Consider the following 17,687-nt stretch of genomic DNA (forward strand, 5'->3'; position numbering starts at 1 on the left):
AATCGATTCAATACCAAAATGAATATCACTTGGAAATACCTAAAAGTTGGCAAACAAAAATTGATTCAAATAATATGCAACGAAATAAAAATATAAATTATTCTACCAAGAGACAACAAACAAACCAAAAACGTACCTAGTCTGAGTTTAGTTATTTTAAGTTGACCCTACTTTAATACTGTAAGGCTTCAGGTGTGAGACGTGAGCGGCAAAGATAAGGTAATAGTCCAGTTGTTTTTTCTCGCGGGCTCAGATTTGAAAATATTATTATCAATTCGCGATTACTTGTTGCGTGCGACCTGAGACTGAAAGACGCGTATTGTTTTAAACATTTTCAGAAGTATTCGCGCACTCGTAAGACGTAGAAGCTGTATTACTACTCACATAGTTACATAGAATTATCCAAATTAAAATAATAATAATCATATTGGGGGGGGGGGGGAGATAATATGAATATCATTAATCAAGAAAATAATAACAATAATAGCAATATTGTTATTGTTATCGTGTAAACAATCGGGAATCGCACTCGGCGGTGCAGAGGAGGTCGCGGAAAAATATGTCGACCGATTGCCCGAGGAGAGTTTTGGCTTGGGATTAATAACGATAATAAATTATTAATAACCAACAGAAAGATAATAAATAGGAACACAATATGAACGTGGTCCCAAGAAGACGCGGTCGTAACAGAACAGTTACCGGGTGCCGGCGATAGGTGGCATTGCCGTCGCCACGCCGCCGCCGTCCCGTCCGTCAGTCTTTGGTCGGTGTGCCACCGCTGCCGAGGAGCGCGCGCGATTCCATTATAATATATTATTTTTTTCTTGTTTCTATCCCCGTCCGATTTTATTCGCCCGCGTCGCGCGACCAGTTTACGTCCGTCGACCGTCCGGTCTTGTCGAGTCGTCCGCCGAACGATCGTGTCATCGACGTCGCCATTTGCCGGTCGTGTACGATAACGTTTCGTTATTTTTTTTTTTTTCTAATTCCATCGCCGGGTTTTTCGTTATAATATTTGACTTGTCGTACCAAACGATTCGCCATTTGAAAAAAGTGTCGCCGGACGACAGATAAACACTCTCCGAACTTTTGGCGGTGAGTACCTACGACACACAAATAAATATACTCGCGTTGAGATAATTAACGGTTTAATTATTGTCATCTCTCAACGACCAAGTTCACCCCCATCCTTCCCCTGGCCGTTGATTAGCCTACTAATCGGCAATAATCACCATAATATTATTATTATATTTGATGCCAAAACCGAAACGATGAAACGTTTTCTATCGATCGATCTAAAATTGTATTATTATTTTATTTGCATCGCCTTCGTCAAATTAATTTTGTCTGGTCTTATAATATTTGCAATATTATAGGCGGACGTTTTAGAAATCAACGAGAGTGGTACGGTTTACTTTATTATCTCGTAATGCAATGTACTCGCCAAATTCGTGTACCTGTTGTATGAAAAGTATGCATTTGAATTAATTGATGAAAATGCAGTTTGTTCGTTGGTAGGTTTACGACAATAACTGATTTCTCTGTTATCTCGATTTAATAATTATCTGAGACACGCAACATTTGTGTGCTTTATAATATGTAAGTCGATTAATTTTTTAACGACGAATGTTCCCTGACAATTTAAATAAAACGCTATAAATCGTAAATCATACAAGTTATAATTATAGGTAGGTACCTTAGTTACATGAAATTTAGAAAAAATATTATTTTATGTAGGTAGTTATGTATAGGTAACCTACCTATTACTATGATTTAATCGTGATTCTTTGATATTATAAAAGTTGTATACAAAAAGGTTAAACAGTGCAATGCTATTATCAAAACAAGTAACAGCACAGTAGGTTTTAGGTATGTAGTGTGTACTTTTTTTGCCTGTTTATTTACATTGTTTACTTAAGTAAATCAAATGGGCAATTTATTTATTTTTGACACCTAGAAGATGTTAGAGGAAATCATGAAACTTTTTAACAATACAAATTGACGAAAATTGAAAGTTTTAAATCGGAACCTCGATCGGAACTAAATATTTTACGCATAATATAAAACTCCTTATAGGTAATTCATAACTTACCTCGTAACTTACAGTTAGTTATATTTTCCAATTGAACTTCTTAAAATAGGTTTTTTTGATAAGTTCCTATTTTTTTTTTTTTTATTCGGAGAATGTATTAAATTTTACATATCTATAAAGTTTGAATTAATGTAAATTTTATTTTCTAATATAATCATGAACATAATAGTTTTGAATGTTAATTGTATTATTTATTACAACAATGGACATCAAAATTAATGTTCTATGTTAAAATAAAATTGTTCTGTGTCAGTATGTTTTATTATTATGAATTATATAATTCTGTGTATCTGTTATTTGTCAAAAATAAGGAATAACAATCCGTCTTTAGAAGCCATGTACGATAAGGTTCAACAACATTTCGTGGAAACAAACCATATTGTATCATCGATTTCTAGAGTCACGTTAATAGGAAAATATACAATTATCATAATTGTATATTAAATAAAACATGTTGACATAAAATAACTGTCTAGTGGGTTTTTAATAGATTTTATCAATTATTACATAATATGCTAAGTTTTAGTTGTTTTAGATAATAGAGATACCTACAGGGTGAACAAAAAATGATTAGTGCCTACTTATTACTTAATAATACGCAAGTGCCAAGTAATACTTAAACACCTATATATTCGTGTTGTGACTATCAATAGCAACTTTAATATATTTTAATAATAAGCCGTTGTAAAATCGTATTGAAACAAGTAGTCCATAATAATATAAGGCTATAAATATTAGGTAGGTACTTATATTTTTTTTAAAAAAACTGTTATTTTGTTATGCATAACCTATTAATATGGTTCTAGATCATTATTATTTGATCAACATTTTTTTTGTTAAGGAATATTTTAAATAAACTATTCCATGTGTAATTACAATTTTTTTTTTTTTAAATTCGCAATTAACAATATTTATTGGCTATCGAAACAATTATATAAATAACTTAGTAAGTACCTATTATTGTTATTGATGATTTTAAATTCTTGTAAATCGTCTAAATAAAACATGTAACCTACTGTTATTAAAAAAATACAAGAAAATGACGAGTAAAATGCATACATATAGTTAAACGTATATAAAATAAATTGAAAAAAAGACAGATGTCTAAGTATATAGGTAATTATAATTGAATTACCTATAGACAACTATATAGGTAATTCAATTATATGTATGTCTGTATGTCTGATTACTGATTAACTTTTTTTTGTAAAAGTCAATTTTAAATAAACATGGTCAAATACGGAGTTAAATATATATACATAACAAAAGTTTCTCAAAAAAATCGGGATTTAAAGTTTTGGTAGGTCCTAACCTAACATTATAAAAACATTTTTATAGATTTTGCGTAAGATTTAATTTAAAATTGCTTATTATAAATGTGAGCATTAGTAAGTAACTATACTTATTCCTAATTCAAGCTAATTTTGAAGTTTAAATCTGTTTAATGTATAGTACCTATATTGGTATCCAGCTTATCTAATACATAATAGACTAATACTAATACAATTCTAATATAATACCTACCTTTCACTTAAAAATATTAAAATTTAGAACTTAGTAGAAATAAGGGAAGGTAGTAGGTACCTTACTAAATAAAATATTTATATAATTAGATTTATTGTTGAACAACTTGCGCTTTAATTATTTATTTAAGATAAGTTTATTATTGGTTAGGTACTTATTACCGTGTACATTTTGACTAAAAATGAACTTTGTTGTTGTATTATTCTAATTAAGCTAGACTAACTTAAAATAAACTACTAACTTAGTCATCGAATTTTAAATATTCAGGTACCAGCAATTAAATTTATACTACTTAATATACTTTATATTAAATTAGTATATTATTATTGTATTATAATGATACGACATGTTAGTATACTTGAGGATATACTACTACTTTATCACACTATGTATGGTACGTTATATCTCGGTTATATCTTATATGCCATAATGTTTTTTTTTTTTTTTTACATCTGTAAATTGGGTATTGTAAATATAATATTATCAACCATAATATGATGTCAAATAAGTTTCCGTAACACAAAATATATATCAAATATAATGTATTTATTAGTTATTACTTGAATAATATCTAAGTGGTTTCCATATAATTTCATTTACAAGGTATATCAATTGAAATTAAAGCCTCGTGTCTTCACTCTAGTATTGGAAATCATTTCATGAGGTTGTACCTAACTGTATTAATATCTTAGTGGTGCTTGGTAGTTAAAAAATAATACAACAATTTTATTTAAAAAAAAAAAAAAAGTATACTTTAATTATTCATTTTACATACAGATTCATATGTACCTTATATTAAGTTATGATTATGATTTATATTCCTTATATAGGTACATTCATACGTATCATATATTCGTGTTTAGGTTTTAATAACATATGACGTTTTATCGTGATAAATTGATGATTTTTATCACTCAGGCTATAATTGAGGTTATAATATATAAACATATCATAGGTATTAATTAAGTGTTATAGGCATACTATAATAGCCTATATATTATGTACTTATCAGTGGCGTAGCTAGAAATTTTAGTTGGGGGGGGGCGAAATTTAAAAATTGTTCATAATTATCATGGATTGTGTATTAAGTCAAATATTAGTATATAAGTAGTAATTAATAATTAATTTTGGTAAATGAAAACAATAAAAACACTAATGATAACATTTAGAATTTCATGCGCCTATCTTTTTCAGCAAACTTGTCCACAAAGTCTTGGATTTGAAGTTTATCTACAATTTTTTTTTTTCAATGGACACTAAAATCAAAAAAAAACACGGATGTTTCTACTATCACCGTTGCATACTTATAAGATCATATACAATGGATGAAGCCATCGGGCTAATTCTTGAAGCCAGAATAACCCAGAGCTCCGACTGTTTGTGCGCATGCGCGTAATTCTGATTGGTTAATAAATTATCACAAAAAATAATATGGTCATAATATCATATACTATACTATTATCAGTAATTTACGCATGCGCAGTAATAACCAAGGCTCTAGCGTTTTCAGTCATTTTGGCTTCAAATCTAATACTCAAGCATATACCGAGTGGCTACATCCATAGTATATGATCTAAGGTTGCTTACGGTTGCTTATTACAGTTTGGTCGTAACCATGCTGGTGGCTACTATATTTACCATGATTTATCAATAATTATTATTATTTATCATCAATTTATCAATAACATTATCAATCAGTAATCAATATTTAAAATTACTTTTTTCAATATACAGTTTTTTTAAATTACCAAATTTTGAGTAAAAACTAAGAGTTGAATTTCAAAGAAGGTTAGGGGGGCAAGCGCCCCCTTTGCACCCCTCGTAGCTAACCCTTTTTTTTTTTTTTCTTAAATCGCTACATGGAGGCCGAACTGTTTTCACATTGCTTAGCCCCCATGTAACATCGTTTATTTATAAAATCAATATAAATATTTACACAAATGATTAGTCATAACAGTCTGGGGATACCCATTCCACAGCAATCTGGTATATATGCGAATATCCCTATCCTGTTATGACTTTCCTATCCTGTTATGACTTTTCTCGTAGCTAACCTAACCTAACCTAACCTTACACAGTGACAGGCGTGAGGAAGGTAGCAGAATTCATTAAAATTTAAAAGTCATGTTAAATCTACCTTCAAGTTTAAGCTGAATATAGCAGATTCTATTATATTACTATTTTATCATTGTAATTGTTGTGATTTGTATGTTGACATAATTAACTAATTGGATAGTTGAGTATGCTCTAATATTATTTATTATATAAATAGATAGAATTTATAAAAAAATATATTAATTTTGACATAAATGTAGGAACCAGTAGGAACCTACCTATAGCTTGTAACACGAATTTTATATTTCATGGGCATTTCAAACTTGTAAATATTTTACCTTAATTATTAGAATTAATAGAACGTATAAAAAGAAACTGAAAATTGTTAGGGCAGGTTTAGGCTTAATAATAACTATCGATGAACTTAAAATGGCTTTCTGTTTCAAATAATATTCAGATTAGAGTATATAGTCATGAGGTTTTAACGTAAATATTATTCTGGCGGGTTACTTTAAAATTATGTAGGCATATATACTCCTTGTATTCTTTTGATCGATCATGATATATTGTAGTTTTATTATTTATTTTGTTTTAATTGTTTAAAATTGATTTCGTGTACCTATACTTTTTTTCATATAAACTCAATCCTAAGAACAAGATTAGTTTATATCTTATGTTTTTATTCTTCTTTTAGTAAGTGTCGTGAAACTCAATTACGTAAACAACAACCCATTTATGATCATTATTATTTTTTCAGCGTTGCGATATTATATTCACGCATATATAATATATATGTATAAAAAACTGTTATATGTATAACATTAGTTCTCTAATGGTAGCTTTTCCCATCTGCTTCTTGTAAAATACATATTGTAGTTTGTTTAATCGTGGCGGAGCTGATTAAATTAAACTATGGAGGTTTTTCGCACCTCATAAAAAGCGCCCACTGTTTTTAATGGATGCAATATTCCAAACGATCGCAAACAAAAATGGCCATCAAAAGTGCTTTTATATCTCAACAAAATATCGTAATGATATTTCTGTTATCAAAGTTATACTATCACAATAATTGTGTTATACTTGGTTATGATTACTATTTTCATTTATATTTCTATACAAATTTGAATTATCAAATATAATTATTCATTATATGCTCTTAAATTCTATGCATTGTGTTTAAATAGCACAGTTATATATTCCCATTATATATAGTGTTATATATATAGGTAACTAGGGCCAAGTGATTTTTATTGACCGTTGGATTAAATTTTCTTATTCTTATTTTAACCATTTAAGCTCTTTATAGCCAAACTTAATTTTCATTTATCCATGTTAGGTATATGATTCTCCAAAGGTGTCTTTACAAGCTATCAATATAGCAATCCAAATTGTTTATTGCAGATTAGAATATAAATGCATCTGTTATAATCATAAATATCGAATTTTGACGAAGCTCTTATTTTGATTAAATAAGACATAATTCAGCTGATATTTTTACTCACATAAAATGATAACTCGTTTCTATTCTTGTTGGTAATATAGTAGACGCTCTTCTATTCTTTGTTTTGAAATGTAGGTATATACTATTTCGTAATTTATTTGGCTTATTTGCTATTGGTAATTTTGATTATAAAGGTACAAAGATATTATTTTTTTAGTTAAAGCTATAGTTTTTTTAAATTATTATTATTTTATTATTACTTTTGGCGAAATTCAAAATGTGTTGTAGATTCTGTATTTCTAGTTTCCTACAATTAGCATTTCTTATGTAGGTATAATAAACATAATTTACTTAACAAATTATTAAGCTTATTTCATTTCACCTTTTATGCACTGAAATACAGTACAAATTTCTTTTACGAGTTTAAATTCAAAAGAAATAAGTTGGATTTGTTGACTAGCGTAAGCATTGTCTTACTAAGATGGAAATTTTCGGAACGTGAGTTATCGACAGATGTCGATGAGTTGAGTGGAGGTTGTAACAGAAAAACGATTAGTGTCCGTCAAAGTTGTTTTGCGCTTCAGAAAACTCACATCGCATACGAGTTACAAGTTTTATATAATCAATTCGGCTCGACGGCGACCGGCTACTGATTGATAACTTTGTGTCAAGTAGTTCTTCTTTAAAACGATATCTCTAGATGTCCTCTTATTATGATTACGCGTAATCGATTAAAATACGTTTTCTCAACACATGAATGTCCTTAGCTATATCAACCCCTTTTTTTTAGACCCTAACACAAATGCTGATAGAGGCATTTTTCTGCTACCCCATCATTAGTCGACTATCGTACAACGCGTTTATCATAATTAATATCTATGTAGCTCTGTCGTTGAGTTAGATTGTTTGGCATGTTAGTTGTTACGACTTACGTTCAATTTATCATGATATCTTGTATGTATATAAAACTTACATTATTTGTTTAAAAAAATATATATATATATATTTCCGTAAAAACACCTATATTCTGTAAACAATGAAAATCCTTTTACTCAAATTACAGCATAGATACAAATACTATTGAGAAATAATTATTATCAACTATCTAAAAACGTTGAGCTGCCACAATAAAGATAACCTACCCCGTAACCTACCCATTTTTCAAAAGTATAATTTACATCGAAATTAGGCTACACGGAAGTAGAATTTATCATTTAAGTAAGAACCATCATCATTTATGCCTAAGGCCGATTGATGAATAGGACGGATTCTACCTACATCTTTGGAGTAAATAAATTCTTTCCAGGTAGGTATTGTAATTTTGATATACATATATTACAATTATTATCGCTACTATAATTTATGATTTATTACAATTTTTTATAATGCCTTAACTTAATAAGGAATGATATAATTGTTAACATATCTCATAATACGGGTTATAGGTTTAAGTTCAGGTTTGAGTTTAGTATAATTGGGTGTTCAAAAGGGAACAGAAAAGTGGGTATGAATTGCGAGTACTCTGATCAGTAGCCTTAATGTTAATAAGTTTAATGTAAGATATATTTTGTATTATACAGCTATATACAACTATTTTTATGTGCTTAAATTATTTTGAATAAGTTGCATTTGTAAACGTTTCTAAAATATAAACCAAGTTCCTAATGTACTTTATATAAGAAGGAAAAGTTTTTGTTTCACAGCTTCTTTGGTGTACTTACCATTCTATGTTTATATGTTAACATATTTTATACTTTTTAGGCTATGTTAAGCCATTATAACTTTAGTTGTATGGCGCACTCTTTATGGTATATATAATATATATATATATATATCTTGCCAATATACCATGGAACTGAATCGTATTCACCCAAGATTATAGATGCGATAATATACTATATTTCTATTAAAATACCCCCTAGACCCATCATATACCTAATATTAGAATTACATAATATCAGGTATCGAATTATATTTTTTTTTATTGGTACATAGGCATAATCTGGAGTAAATTCTTGAGGGAGTAGTCTGTGGTAAAACTAAAAACCTATAAGGTAAAAAGACATTATTGTCCATTCAGTTAAATATCTTAGGCGGAAGCTTCCCCCTCTTGTCCCTCAGATTATGCCTATATAAATCACAACGGAGAATTTATCACCCAATTCTAAAATGGGGATTGTATTGTATAGACACGTGTTTATAATATTTAATTAGATTTTGAGTAATGATAATATTATCTGAACATACATTTTAATAATAAGAGATAAAACAATGCAGTTATAAATAAAAGTAAGAAGATCATAATAAAGATTTTTTTTATTTATACCTTGTATTTTTTATTCTTTTGGTCTTGCCTTTAGTTTTATGATTATCTTCGATGCGTGCTGAGGCCGGCCGCTGCAGGATGACATTGAGGTCAACGAAGGATGAAAGTATTCTTTATATGCAGCAAAAGTGGTGCGAGAATATATTTTAGAAAAAGTATTGCCCCCGGGAAGACGATACTATCATAATAATAATAAAAATGACACTAGTGCAAAGAGCACAATAATCAGAAAGTACTAGAAGGTACCTGATACCTATTATACTGATCGATGAATACTGCAGAATAGATATTCCAACCTATTGAGTGTTGAATTGAGTAATTGATTGTTTTCCTTAGTGTATACATTTATTTGTGGTACCTTATAGATGTAAATGAATTTAGTCGAGGCGCTAGATGTTTGATTGTACTATTGTTTACTAGTGAGTTGGCTTTTGCTACCCTTAGTTTTGCAATAGTTGATCAATTATATATTTAAACAACATTTAAATATTTACCTTATAACTGTAATTAAATGTTTAAATATAGGAGCATATTAGGCGCAAGCTATATCAAGGTCAATGCCAACAATGTTATATCAAATTAGTGTATATTATCCTATCTATGCAGTGTTGTTTTCAATAACAAACGATTGCGATGTCAAAAAAATGCCACAAAAATAGTTCTCTTGACATAAATGGTTCAAACTTTCAAACTTGGAGTAAAAAATATAATATAATAATATTAATATTTACAACCGATAATTATTATAATATAATAGCATTTTGAGATATTTTTTTGTTTTTTTTTTTAATTTTTACATTGAATATCTATAGAGAATAAAACATTACCCTGGTAATAATTAAATTTTTTCTATATTGATTAGTTTCTTATTTTTTGTCTATATTTCAAAGAATATTTTACTAAGACTTGTAAGATCTTTGAGTTACATGTGAAATATTTTTAACTACCTTATAATCAATGTTTAAAAAACTTTTTATAAACCCTTCATTTACATAAATATAAGCATGTAATACTATATAGTTCTGTTATGTTCAGGTGAATGGGGTCAAAACTGCTTTTTAATTTTTACTTCTTATAGCTAACATTAGAGTTTATTATACTGATATACTCAATTCGAAATATATGTAGTTGATATATTCCAGATAATAATCTGCACGATTTAAAATTAAAATTATGTTCCATTATTATTGTTTTACTTATTAGACACTTAAATTTTCTTGATAGAATACTAAATATCGGCTAATAGATAATATTTTTTATTATACATTAAACATAATATAGTGCATGTTAAATATCAAAATTGTCAATTCTCTGTAAGTATGTACATACTCGAATTTTGTGTGAAACTATTTTTTAAATTCGGGATCGAATTAATTTGAACTTTGAATTGTTATAAATATTATAATATAAATACTAAGTATCTAGTTATGACTATTAATTTCGTAATATTTAGTGATTTTTATCAAAATAAATTATTCAAACAAATAATCATTTTTTTTATTGAAAGGAACAACAATGCGTAAATATTAGGTATATATATATATTATTGGTATATATATTAAAATGCAAAAAAAACCGAATAGGTAATCGTCATATTTTGCACTTACCATGCGTTTTCAAACGTGACCAAATTCAATACAAGCCCTTGAAAATCGTGTCAGATAGTAACTAGACATGCACATACATGCACATAATACACACACACACACAAACATACGAGCACGCACGCACGCGCTTACATATGACTTAACCAAAACCATTATTATCTTATATACCGGTGACCAGCCGGCCAAATGCGTCGGCGAACCGTGTAGGATGCACACATATTGAGTCAACGTCCTCCACGCGTGCAGTCAGTGTACTTACCGTGGTATACGTAGGTATATAGTTACTGTCTGTCGAGATGGTTTTCAATGTTTCGTTATTACTGTGGTAGGTTAGGCGGGTGGAGGTGCGTGCAGATGTGTAGTGGATGAAAAAATTAATAATAATGGCAAATAAACCGATAGATCTATAGTGACGTACCGGTTTTGTTGTAACTCGACATCTGTAAATCGAGATCAAATAATAGTAAAAAAAAAAAACGATAATAATGATAATATAATGGTTTCAACTGTATACATGTAGCGGATACTAGTACGTATAAGAATTAAAATGTATATTGTGCGAATGAGCGTTTTATCATTATGTATGTATATTGTATATACATTGGTATATTAGATCATGTATTTGTCTTTCTGTTTTTGTCTCATCCACTATGTGTGTGTGTATGTCTCTTTTTCCCACAGCTACTACTACTCAGTATTAACTCCTACTCAGTTTCCTTAATAAACCTCGCATTGCACTGAGATCACCATGATTGTCATGTGTTAGTCTGGTCGTGGTCGTTTAATAGCCGTCGGGTTACACATATAATTATTAGAACATTGTGTATTGATGTACGTACCTTTTTGGTTATAATGCTTATAAATTATAATTATTGATTATGATTAAAATACTTATTTTTATTTCATACTTTTTAACATCTTAGATATTGTTTTACCCAAGTTTTTCGTGAATTGTGAACTTTTATTTTTGTTGTTATCTTTACTATTTATATTTTGATAAATATAATATGTGCTATGTGCATAGTCCATTCGTACCTATAGCAATAGCTAATATATAACAATTATAATAACATTTATAAACATTCAAAAACCACTTAAATTAAGCACTGTGAAAACAGTTGAATTATAATTTTCATTTTAATGATAGTTAGATGAAAAGTAAAAATGATCGATCTATAATCTTAATTTTTTCGTGACAAGTTGTATTATTCACGGAATTGTGGTAAATACCGTACGGGTTAGGTTAAAGTATGTCAAGTATAATATATTATATTTAAGCAATATGTTAACCACACAATGTTCTAAAAAAACAACGTACGTAGGTATAATATTTTAATAATATTTATTCAACAATTTTAATGAGTTTGATGAATATTATATCACTAACCACGAAAATAAAACAGATGGATAATGTCTCATAATATAAATGTATCATGCGCATATTTGATAATTAGTAAATATATTTAACCTTTGATGTGTTATTAACAGTCATATATTTTTCCTGATATATATATATATATATATATATATATATATATATATATGAACTTTATTTACCATTGTAAAATCGTAATTTACATATTGTACTATAATAGTGATTCCTAGGATAAATAGTTGTATATTTATAGATATTGTAGTTGGACGTTATAATTAAGTAGTCCCTACTAAATACTTCCCGTAAACTATATTAAATTGTTTTACTTTATACATTAATAATTTAATTAATGTCTCTGCTTTCAATTCTAATTAATGTAATACCGATACATATAGGTAACTATGAAATTTAAGTAGGTAATTGTAATTATTTTATTCTTTAATTTTAAAATAAACCATAACTAATATGCTGATTGGTGATTGCTGATTTAGCTTTGTATTTTCATTTATATACTTGATACTTCAGCATTTGAATTTTTTTTATTCTTAACTTAATCATCAGATAAATCATCTCGTATAATTTATATTATACTTTATTATTACATTTTTTTTATATTGTTACCTATAATCTTCTTGAAATTATTTAAGGATTTTATTACATTTTTTAAACGATTAGGTATTTAGGTACATATACGTACATTACAAATATATCTTTTCCGTAATAAAGCAAGCTTACTCTTATTATGGCTTATGTACATTAGATAGTTCCATTATATTTCATTTCACATTTAGATATTTCTTGTTTATATATAGTTACACATTAAAGCAGCATATTTTTAATGTATATGTTAACATAATTTTATAACACAATTTGTTCTACACAACATTACATAGCAAATGACCTAATGTAACCTTGCTCCCATATTTCATTGAAATTGCATAATTTTTTTCTCCCACAAACATTGATGTTCTTTCCCACGTAATTCGTCATCATCGTCGTTGTCGTTATCGTCGTTGTTCGGATCTAATCGAGCATCGTTGTATAATACTATAATCTTACATATATTCTGAAATTGGGGTCACACATACATACACCACGTAAACCTACGTACATAAAAGTAAGTATCTTTATAGTAATTCCTTATTAAATTAAGTATGTATGTATAACATTGCGAAGAAAATAAAAATTAAGAAATACTTCCAACCATCATGTTATCTGCGGACTCCTAATTTTTTGTAGGTATTTATTAGATTTATTAACTTATATAATAAGTATATAGTGTGTACCTACAATTATATATGTGAACAATTGTCTACTAAGCCGAGTTTATTTGTTATCGAATAATATGTGTGCTCCAATAGACATTTATAGAACAAGTTTTGTAACTCAAAAATACCAGTCGTATTGACAAATACATTTTTTTTTTTTCAAACAGAAATAATATAGAAAAATGTATTTTACGTGTTTAAAAATAAAATAAAATGTGTTAAATTAAGTTTTTCAACTAAAAATTAATTAGACGATGTTGAGCTTCTTAAAATATAGCAATAGTGAAGAAATGTTTATGTAAATGTAATTCACAAATATTGTGGTTGGCAGGTATTAATAATAATAAATTATCGATTATTTTAACGTACATTTAATTCATTATTTTTAAAAACGTAATATTATATTGTGTATGTCTATCAAGATTGAGATGCTACTTACATTTATGTACATATTTTATCTGTAAATCTATTTAAACTTAGATGCTATATATATTATCCATTATTATTAAATTATATATATATAATTTAATAAAATACAATTATGATGTTAATTAAAGTACTCAATATTATGATTATTTTTTTGGTTAAAAATCATACACATTATTTATTTTATAATAATAAAAAAAAATAATTAAATTTAACTTAAGTCATATTAATTACACTCTCGAATGTATTTATACATGTTGAGACCAATTGGACCATTATTTAACTTACTGAAGTCTGTTTCGCTTAAATACAATTTAGGTCCATTAAAACTGATATATTTGGAATTTTATTTGACTGTACGTAGTATAGCTACAAAGAAACTATATTTCGTGCTATAATGGCCTTTCTACACTTTTGAAACAATTTTAATATACGTTTAAAGTTTTAATAATATTAAATGTAATTAACACATTTTATTGAATAAGTATATATTTTAATCGTATATGAATTGAGAGTATTTTTTATTTTTTATCTTTTGAACGTATTAGACCTATTATTAGTAGGTACCTACACCATTTAGCTCGGAACGCAGATTATCAAACATGTGCATTGTGCAGTATGCAGGGCTTAATTACAATTCAAATACACTCTTTCACCAACTATAATAAACAGTTCTTTACGTGTTATATTGTCCGTTTTTATTACACCGTGTTTAGTTTTGTTTACATTTATAAACATAATTTGAGTACCTACACATATAGAGTAATACGTAAAGTTAAAAAAAGCCATGGAATTATCGAGAGTGATATTATAATTTTTTTTAATGGACGTTTAGGCGTTGAGCTTTCCCTGAACTATATGGGTGTCAATATAAATACGAACATTTTGTTAGCCACTATATTTTATTATTTCGACCTTGCAATGGGCACGAGTTTGTATACTTATACAACTGAAATGTCAACCGGTGGTTTTGTGGTTCCCTCCTGCAGAAGGTATACCTACTTATTTCTCCGGAACTCTCAAATGTATAGTCATATAGAATTTAGTATATTATTAAATTATATTACATTGTTGTTGTTATTATTATTATTATTATAATCGCTATTAATAATCATAATCGTCGTAATTGTCACCGTTGCTGTTTAATACGTGATTAATATTGCAGCGGTCATTAATCTCTTCCTTGTCGACTATCACGCCATCATGTGCAACTTCGTTTAATACACTATATTATACTACAAGCTGTACGCGGTTGGTAAGATATATAGATGTAATGATCGCTTCAAGGTCGTGACCGGATACGACGACAGTGACCATCGGAAGAAAGACCCTCATCTACGTTCATGACTTAAGTTTCCACGCGTGCAATGGATACGACTCGCTTTATACAAATCGGAGGTTACCCACTTCTCCCTATCTACAACTCAGTAGACCATTTGTAGGTACATGTATATAGCGTTTGCGCCGTGCAAAGGGTTTTTTTTTGTATTTCGAAACGATAATGGAATAAACAATTCGTCACGTCTGACCATTCGCGGCCTAGGTCCGTGGTCGCGATTTCTTATAGTGTACAAATTTGTGGCATGTTTTCATCCAAGTAATCGTCACTGTACATCCTTCGTTTAAAAGAAAAAATCCGTTCAATAGGTAGTGTTTCAAAATTGTGTTGTTGAATATTATTAATATTAGGTATTTATATATACATATATATTTAATCGGTACCTAAATTAATGTACGTACTTAGTATAGCTAATTTATGTTTGAAATAATTATTTTTTTATTAATAATTAATTTTATTAATATTAATATTATATATATATAAATATTTATATATATTAATATTAATAATTAAAATAATTATGCATTTAGGTCTGATCTTGTGGTATACCGAATATTAAACTTTTTACCCTATTTTTTTTTATCTATGTTTAATTTCGAGTGATTGAATATTTTCAAAAAATTTAATTATTTATATATTTGTCTTATGGATTTTTTAAATATGATAAATACCGTGTATTTTGATTTTATTTAGATGTAGGTACCTACATTATTTTATTTACAATCTTGAGTATAAAAAATATCTCGAAAACTATATATGAAGACGTCGTATAGTATTCTAATGTATATAATATGAGTACCGTGAGTATCTTACAGACGACGAATCGTCGAAATGTTAATTGTGGGATTAATTGTTTAGTAGTTACTCAGATTTGTACCTATTAAATGCCTACTCCAGTAAACGACCATTAGGTAAAAAGTATAATTATTGAATAAAAGTATTAATTAATATTAATTTTTCATTTATCTTATGCATTATAATTCATCTAATATATTTATATAATAGTAGGTATGTTATCATCAAATATTTAGATCTAGATTTACTTATTAAATTTTTCGAAAATTTATAATATATATAGGTGTCCCATGAAGATTTATTACCCATTGCAATATCTCCCAAAATAATGGAGATATCAAAATTCTGGTTTTGTAATAAGCCTCATAGGGATAATAACTACAATTATTTCATGTTTTAATTTATTTAAATGTTTTGGTAAAAAAGTTTTAAAAAAAATATATTATTTTTATTTAATTATTTCCAAAAAAATCACTTTAGCCATTTTGTAGAGTTTATTTTCTTGAAAATATTAACGTTTCAACATTTTATTTTAGTTAATTTCCTGGTTTTTAATTTTTTTTTAGTTTCGAGAAAAATTGCGAATTATTATACGCTTTGTAGTGTTATCGAGTATGTGGTGAAACGTCGCGCTGCGCGCATGCTCATGCGGCCGTCCGAACGATTTCAGTGTACCTATTTAGTATCATATTTTATTTCTTCAAACCCTGTAATAATTGCTTAGTATCTTACCAATTGTATAACAATAATTAATAATAATATATTTGTTTTAATGTCAATAAACAGTTTTATTTTATCCAATTAGTTATTCTTTGAATTTTCTTGCAATGTAGGTACATTGTAGTAGGTACCTATATAACTTAATTTTAAAATGGTCATATAATAATATATCTGTATAAAAATTTGATAAATCATTGATATTCATAGACTTGACACTATAATAATTTGACAATCTATACGTTCCGACGAAACACAGTAGATACTGTTAAATTATTGGTAATTTTAATCGATTCGATGAGGTCAGTGGTTAGCGAGGTGGTTAGTGTGACTGATTTTTGGTGTGTGAGTGAAATTAAAATCCAGTATTAATAATGATTATAGGGCAACAATCTTGTTGTTTTAAATTTTTGTTACATCCAAGTACCTACTTACATTTAGATAAATAGATTTTATGTTTTCTAAAGAAAAAAAAAATCATGAGGTTATAATATCTATAAGAAACCTTTTGTTTGTCTCTAAAAAAACTTCGTGTAAACTATCAAACATTAATACTTAAACATGTGAGATTAATAATAAATTTCAAAAATATAAATTATAATGGCAAAAAAAGAAATAATGGACCAACAAGGTGCAGGATAAATAGCGAAACAGTTCAGTTATATAACTAGTAGCAATTTTTTTTTACATCTATTATTATATCCGTTATTATATTGCAATAG

At 27.9% G+C, this 17,687-nt stretch overlaps 1 protein-coding gene across 5 annotated transcripts in view; it reads left to right on the plus strand.

Annotated features, from left to right (window-relative positions):
* The first annotated feature begins 823 nt into the window (after positions 1 to 823).
* The window catches only part of Pgant9 (polypeptide N-acetylgalactosaminyltransferase 9), a 129,310-nt gene continuing 112,446 nt past the window's right edge, over positions 824 to 17,687 (plus strand). For 3 of the 5 annotated variants that reach the window (XM_089225502.1, XM_089225503.1, XM_089225504.1), the window contains exon 1: positions 830 to 1,095. The gene's annotated coding sequence lies outside the window, so the exon portion shown is untranslated. Of the gene's footprint in view, positions 1,096 to 17,687 lie in introns of all 5 variants that reach the window. The other 2 variants (XM_089225505.1, XM_089225506.1) reach the window with 2 other exon arrangements.

This window comes from Diuraphis noxia, unplaced genomic scaffold (assembly GCF_037042655.1).
Source record: "Diuraphis noxia isolate RWA-SAM2 unplaced genomic scaffold, SU_Dnox_SAM2 contig0004, whole genome shotgun sequence".
In the NCBI taxonomy this organism is placed as follows: Eukaryota; Metazoa; Arthropoda; class Insecta; order Hemiptera; family Aphididae; genus Diuraphis; species Diuraphis noxia.